This window comes from Tamandua tetradactyla, unplaced genomic scaffold, assembly GCF_023851605.1.
Source record: "Tamandua tetradactyla isolate mTamTet1 unplaced genomic scaffold, mTamTet1.pri scaffold_137_ctg1, whole genome shotgun sequence".
NCBI lineage: Eukaryota > Metazoa > Chordata > Mammalia > Pilosa > Myrmecophagidae > Tamandua > Tamandua tetradactyla.
Window position 1 is genome coordinate 121,240 of NW_027518270.1, and position 7,226 is coordinate 128,465.

The following is a 7,226-nucleotide window of genomic DNA, read 5'->3' on the forward strand; positions in this document are numbered from 1 at the left end:
GTAGATACCTAGCAGTGGTATTGCTGGGTCGTAATCCATTCTGCCATTCTATGTCTTTTGATTGGGAAATTCAGTCCATTAACTTTTAGTATTATTACTGTTTGGATAATATTTTCCTCTACCATTTTGGCTTTTGTATTATATATATCATATCTGATTTTCCTTCTTTCTACACTTTAGTCCATACCTCTCTCTTCTGTCTTTTCGTATCTGACTCTAGTGCTCCCTTTAGTATTTCTTGCAGAGCTGGTCTCTTGGTCACAAATTCTCTCAGTGACTTTTTGTCTATAAATGTTTTAATTTCTCCTTCATTTTTGAAGGACAATTTTGCTGGATATAGGAGTCTTGGTTGGCAGTTTTTCTCTTTTAGTAATTTAAATATATCATCCCACTGTCTTCTAGCTTCCATGGTTTCTGCTGAGAAATCTACACATAGTCTTATTGGGTTTCCCTTGTATGTGACAGATTGTTTTTCTCTTGCTGCTTTCAAGATCCTCTCTTTCTCTTTGACCTCTGACATTCTAACTAGTAAGTGTCTTGGAGAACGCCTATTTGGATCTATTCTCTTTGAGGTGCGCTGCACTTCTTGGATCTGCAAATTTAGGTCTTTCATAAGAGTTGGGAAATTTTCAGTGATAATTTCTTCCATTAGTTTTTCTCCTCCTTTTCCCTTCTCTTCTCCTTCTGGGACACCCACAACACGTATATTTGTGCGCTTCATATTGTCATTCAGTTCCCTGATCCCCTGCTCAAGTTTTTCCATTCTTTTCCCTATAGTTTCTGTTTCTTTTTGGGATTCAGATGTTCCATCCTCCAGTTCACTAATTGTAGCTTCTGTCTCTTTAGATCTACCATTGTAGGTATCCATTGTTTTTTCCATTTTTTCTTCTTTGTCCTTCACTCCCATAAGTTCCGTGATTTGTTTTTTCAGATTTTCTATTTCTTCTTTTTGTTCAGCCCATGTCTTCTTCATGTCCTCCCTCAATTTATTGATTTGGTTTTTGAAGAATTTTTCCATTTCTGTTCGTATATTCAGCATTAGTTGTCTCAGCTCCTGTATCTCATTTGAATTATTGGTTTGTTCCTTTGACTGGGCCATATCTTCAATTTTCCGAGCGTCATCCATTATTTTCTGCTGGTGTCTGGGCATTTGATCAGATTTCCCTGGGTGTGGGACCCAGCTGGTTGAAAGCTTTTTCTGTGAAATCTCTGGGCTCTGTTTTTCTTTTCCTGCCCAGTAGGTGGCGCTCGTGGCGCTCGTCTGTCTGCACGGCAGTTGGCCCGGGAAACCGCGCGTGGAGGTGGGGGTCGCTGGCTGCCGCGGCTTGGGAGAGTGCCGGTCCCAATTGCCCAGCTGGCCCGAAACGCCAAGCGTGACGGGAGGGCCCCGCTATCCAATGTTCCCAGTCAGACCGGGGAGCCACATGCGTGGAGGGGACCCCAGTCGCCAGCCACCCCGGCCGGGAAACCGCGCGCCCCTTGGGTATCTCACCGCAGCAGATTCTCCCTGCCTGTTCAGCTGTTCCAGAATGGGGTACGCTGTCTTTTTGGTCTCTGTCGTGACTCCAGGAGCTGTTTCGTATTGTTTCTGTTTCTTTAGTTGCTTTTCTGGAGGAGGAACTAAGACCCGCGCGTCTTACTAAGCCGCCATCTTCTCCGGCTAGATGATCTTTTATAACAGGCTATTTTTTTATAGTTGCATATTCACCATCATAATCATTTCTTAGAACATCTGCTGTGCTTCCCTTCTCTCCCGGGACCCAGCCCCGCACTATCTGCCGTGCAGTGCCAGGGAGCAGCGGCACCCTGGGTTTTCGCCCGCGTTGTCGGTGTTTACGGCAGGAGTGCAGGTCCTACCCTTCACTCCGTCACAGCAGGAACCCGAGCAGGTTTCAAAAGTGTTTCTGCAATCACGGCAACCTGGGTCGGGACCTGGAGCGCGGCCACAGAGGCCGTGAGTGCAGCGGGTCTGGGTGGGGGCTCGACCACGGGTGACCTGTGTGCGGCGGGAACCACCGCTCCTCCCGCGATTCGTCGGTCCGATCCCCTCAGTGTGAACCCAGCGCTCTCAGAACTAAGATGGAGCGACGCGAAGGCCAAAACCACCGCCACAACGAGCACCCTCATTTTTGAAAGACAATTTTTCTGGATAAAGAATTCTTGGTTGGCAGTTTTTCTCATTTACTAATTTAAATATATTATCCCACTGTCTTCTTATCTCCATGGGTCTGCTGAGAGATCTACACATAGTCTTATTGGGCTTCCCTTGTACATGATGGGTTGTTTTTCTATGGCTGCTTTCAAGATTCTCTCTTTCTCCTTGACCTCTGACATTCTGATTAGTAAATGTCTTGGAGTACGTCTATTTGGATCTATTCTCTTTGGCATACACTGCACTTCTTGAATCTGTCATTTTAAGTTTTTCATAAGAGTTGGGAAATTTTCAGTGATCATTCTTCCATTGGTTTTTCTCTTCCTTTTCCCTTCTCTTCTCCTTCTAGGACACCCACAACACTTATATTCATGTGGTTCATATTGTCTTTCAATTCCCTGAGTCCCTGCTCACATTTTTCCATTTTTTCCCTATATTTTCTTTTTCTTGTCAGATTTCAAATATTCCATCCTCCAGTTCACTAATCTTATGTTCTGTCTCTTGAAATCTACCATTATAGGTTTCCATTGTTTTTTTCATCTCTTCTACCTTGCCTTTCATTCCCATAAGTTCTGTTATTTTTTTTCAGACGTTCAGTTTCTTCCTCTTGTTCATTCCTTATCTTCTTTATATCCTCCCTCAATTCATTGATGTGGTTTTTGATGAGGTTTTCCATGTCTGTTTGCATAATCTGAATTGTTTCAGCTCCTGTATGTCATTTGAATTGTGGGTTTGTTCCTTTGGGCCATATCTTCAATTTTCCTAGTGTGATTTCTTATCTTTTGCTGGTGTCTAGGCATTTAATTACCTTAATTAGTTTATTCTGGAGATTGCTTTCACTTCTTTTACCTAGGGTTTTCTTGCTGGATGAATTTGTTGTCTATCTGTTCTTTGACATTCAGTTCAGCTTTTTCTGGACCTCTAGTTTAAGTTTTGTTTAACAGAGTAGAATTTTTCATTTCTTGTTTTCTTGTTTCTTGCCCTGCTTGTATGGTGCCTTTCACCCCCAACACCTAGGAGGGTCTACTTAGGTATTATAGACCCAAGCCGGATTTTCCCAGACCAAACTGGCCTCCTGTCAGGAGGAAAGAGTCACCTGCATTGGTATTCCCTGAGGGTGAGACCCAACATGTTGAAAGACTTTCCTGTGAAGTCTCTGGACTCTGTTTTTCTTATCCTGCCTAGTATGTGGTGCTTGTCTGCTGCAGGTCCCACCAGCATAAGATGATGCAGTACCTTTAATTTTGGCATACTCTCCCTGCTGAGGATGTGGTGGAGACAGAGGAGAGGTTGTAGACCGGTTTTAATGGCTTCAAATTACTAAGCCCTGATGTCTGAATTTCTTGAGGGAGGGATTCCACCTAGTTGGGCTTCACACCTCCCCTGGGGAAGGTACAGCCTCCAGACAAGCCCTCAAATGAGCTTGTTTCTGCCTATGCCTGGGGCAGTTTCAGCCTGAGAAGCCTTGCATCTGTATCCAAAGGCAGTCAAGCCTCTGCAGAAATACAGCCACAAAACCTGTTTCCTTCTCTTTTTTTCTTTTCCCATCAGCCCTACCCCCTTGGTGCCAGAGCAAAAATGAGCGACCTCCGCTTTGACAGGTTCACCTGAGCTGGGGGCCTATTTTTAGTAGTCAGAATTTGTTAATTAATTCCACAATTTGTGGTTGGTTGGGCTCAGCCCCTGCTGCTGTTTCCTTTCCCCTGTGTGAAGCAGCCTGTGGAGGAGGGCCACTGGCTGCCACAGCTTGGGAAACTCACAGTTCTGGGGGGCTCACAGCCAGTCCAGCTGTTCCAGACTGTGGTATGCTGTGTGTCTGGTCACTGACGTGGCCCCAGGAGCTGTTCTGTACTGTTTCTGGTTGTTTAGTACTTTTTCTGGAGGACGAACTAAAATGCACACATTGTTAAGCCACCATCTTGGCCCAGGATGTCTATTTATTTGTTTTTAAATGTGCTTGAGCTTTGCACGTAAAGTTTAGGAAACCACCTCTTATCAGGAGATTTATATATTTCCTTCATTTTCTTCTAAATGTTTTATGGTCTTAACTCTAAAGTTTAGATCTTTGATCCATTTTGATTTAATGTTTGTGTAAGGTCTGAGAGATGAATTTTCTTTCATTATTTTGCATATGGATATCCAGTACAAACACCATTAACTGAAGAGACTGCTCTCTCCCAGTTGGTCTTGCTTGACAGCCCTTCTAAATATCAATTGTTCACAGATGATACGATCTACATCTGAATACTCAATTTGATTGCATTTGTCAATGTATCTATATGCCAGTAAAATGCTGTTTTGAGCATTGTAGCTGTATAATATGCATTAAATTCAGGTAATATGATATATCCAATTTCATTTTTCTATGTCAAGATATTTTTAGATATTTGAGGCACCCTGCTTTTGCAAATAAATTTGGTTACTGTTTTCCTATTTCTGCAAAATATGTTATTTGGGTTTTAATTGGTATTGATTGAATCTATAAATCAATATAAGTAGAAATGACATCTTAACTATATTTCAACTTCCAATCTATGTCCACAGTATGCCCTTCCATTTATCTAGGTCTTCCATGATTTCTTTAGTTAATTTTTTATAGTTTTCTCTGTATAAAGAATTTTCCCTAAAGCCCCCAAACCTTGTTAACCATTGAAAACTCCCCAAACCACAAAACCCACAAAATCCTGGGCCCAGGGCAAATTCTTTATGATAGGAAGCATAGGGTCATAAAGAATGTCAAGCATCTGCCAAAGACAAAATTTAGGTATGTGACAGCACCACCAATTCCACTAGCTATCTATTCCTAGAACTAAAAAAAAAAGCCCTACCAACTGCCACAAGTAAAACTGTCCTATAAAACAAGCTAAAGTCACTTCACTCAGTTTGTGTCCCTCCCTTGGGCACACTGTTTCAACCTCTTAAATATGTACTCTCTCTCTCTTTCTCTTTAATAAACTTTACTACTTATTCTTTCTGGCTTTCTTGTTTGTCTAAATTATTTTAGCAGTGAGACCCCTGAACCTGGATTGGGGTTCAGCTAGCACCATTGCAAGCTGGGCACCAGTTACAATAGGACATCACTGATCTCTGTGCAGGACAGTAAAATTAACAGTAAATGCTCTGGTTGCAATTGGGATAGCACTGAGTGTGTCATGGTCAGTCTGTCCCGGAGGTGGCTGGGATGGGCTGACATTGACCACTGTTATTTTTAGGTTGCAGCCCAGGGTCGAAGCCAATGGCTGTCTTGGCCACCACCAGTTTGGGCAGATCTTTTGGTTATTGCTTGAGTTTGAGAGGCCCTGGGCTGTGGGCCACTCTTTCACATGTGCCCCCAAGCCTTCAGCCTGAGCCCCAGGGTAGCAGCTTCCCTCTGGTCAGAAAACTGCCTCTGACCATGACACCAAAAGGAGTCACATTTTTATCAAGCTTAGTCTGAGCATCCACCAGGTGGTTAAATCCCCGATACAGAGCTCAAAATTCACTTAGTCATCTTAGAGGTATGCCTCAGTAAACACATACTCAAATTACAATTAAGGCAGCATAGAAAATGGAGAAGACCAAAGACATTTATTTGCTGTATGAGGGTCAAGTCCCTGGTGGTTTTTCTCTATTCATTGAAGTGTTATATAACAGTGGCTGTAAGTGCCATTCAGATATCAGATATGTCATGAATGAGAATAGGGGAATGATGACTGAAGGAGCTCATTACTCCTTTGAAAAAAATGGAGTGGTCATTGTTGGAGTGGAAGACAGAGAGAAGAATGTTGTGAACCTAGAGCATGTCCTGGAACTGGCAATCAAAGCAGGATCTGAGCATGTCAAGAAAACCCATGACAAAGAGGAAAAGACTATTTTAAAATTTATTTATAATGCCTCTTTATTGCATCAAATGAGGAAGAGACTGGACACCCAAGGGTTACATTCTGTGTCCTTTATACTAAAGTTCATCTTCAACACAAATGTAGAGCTGGTAGACCCTGACCTAGAGAAAACCTCCCAGCTCATCCAGGGTTTCTGCAACTATGAGGATGTGATCCAGATCTATGACAACACTGAATAGCCAGGCTATACCTGCCCTTAGCTCCTTCCTGTCCAATATTTATTGAATACCTACTATGTACCAAGGACTGTATTTATCTAACACAAGCTGCTCAACTGGTATCATTATTCATCCTCATGAGATATAGGACTTCAGAGGCAAAACACAAGACTGCTTCCAGTATAGTTGCCCCACACAATGTGAACTGCTATGCATGCATCCATGTTCTCTGTGTGGCCACTGTGCCCTTCTTCCACCAGAGTTTAGGACCCATTCTGGTAGGATCCCTCAGGCCTGGCTTTGACCAGCCTCCTGTGTCTTCTGAGATTGGTAAATGTGAACCAGTCAGCAAATTGGGCAGCTCTCAGGAAAGTCTGCACTGCGCTAGGTTCAAAAGCCCCCAGAATGCCTAATCCTAGTTCCTCTTCATCTCTGATGTCTGATGGTGGGTCTTTGGAAGCTAGAGAGGAAACAAGAACAGAGGGACAGTCAAGGGACTAAATTAGAAGCCTGACTAGATAGGAAATAGGGTCCTTGCTTTATTTTGCTCACTGGATTTTGAGATACCTATCACTTATCTACTTTAGAGGTTGTTTGGGCCAGTTCTAAGCTCAGGGTAATTTTCTTGAAGGAGCCTCAAGTAAATGAGGATGGAAAAAAAACTAAAACTAAATAGGCTGTAAATGATAATTTTAGCTTCTGGGAAAAACATATGACTAATTCCATAATTATGTCAACAGCTGGAGCACAAGGGTTAGGGAGAAAATCAATGTATTAATCCATGATCATGCCAAAATAGATGTTCTTACACCTCCTTTAATAATGCCTTAGTTGTTTTATTTTTTTACTTTTTTATTGTATAATATAACATATAAACAAAACAGAAAAAGAAAAAAGCAGTATTTTCCAAAGCACTCTTCAACAAGTAGTTAGAAGATGGATCTCAGAGTTTGTCCTAGGTTACCATACAATCATCTCAAATTTTTCCTTCTAACTGCTCTAGAATATTGGAGGCTAGAAAGAATATATATGTAT

The 7,226-nt window shown here is 42.2% G+C and overlaps 1 pseudogene; it reads left to right on the plus strand.

The window, feature by feature from the left end:
- The first annotated feature begins 5,387 nt into the window (after window positions 1-5,387).
- Window positions 5,388-6,212, plus strand: LOC143673134 (translational activator of cytochrome c oxidase 1 pseudogene; annotated as a pseudogene).
- Window positions 6,213-7,226: the final 1,014 nt, after the last annotated feature.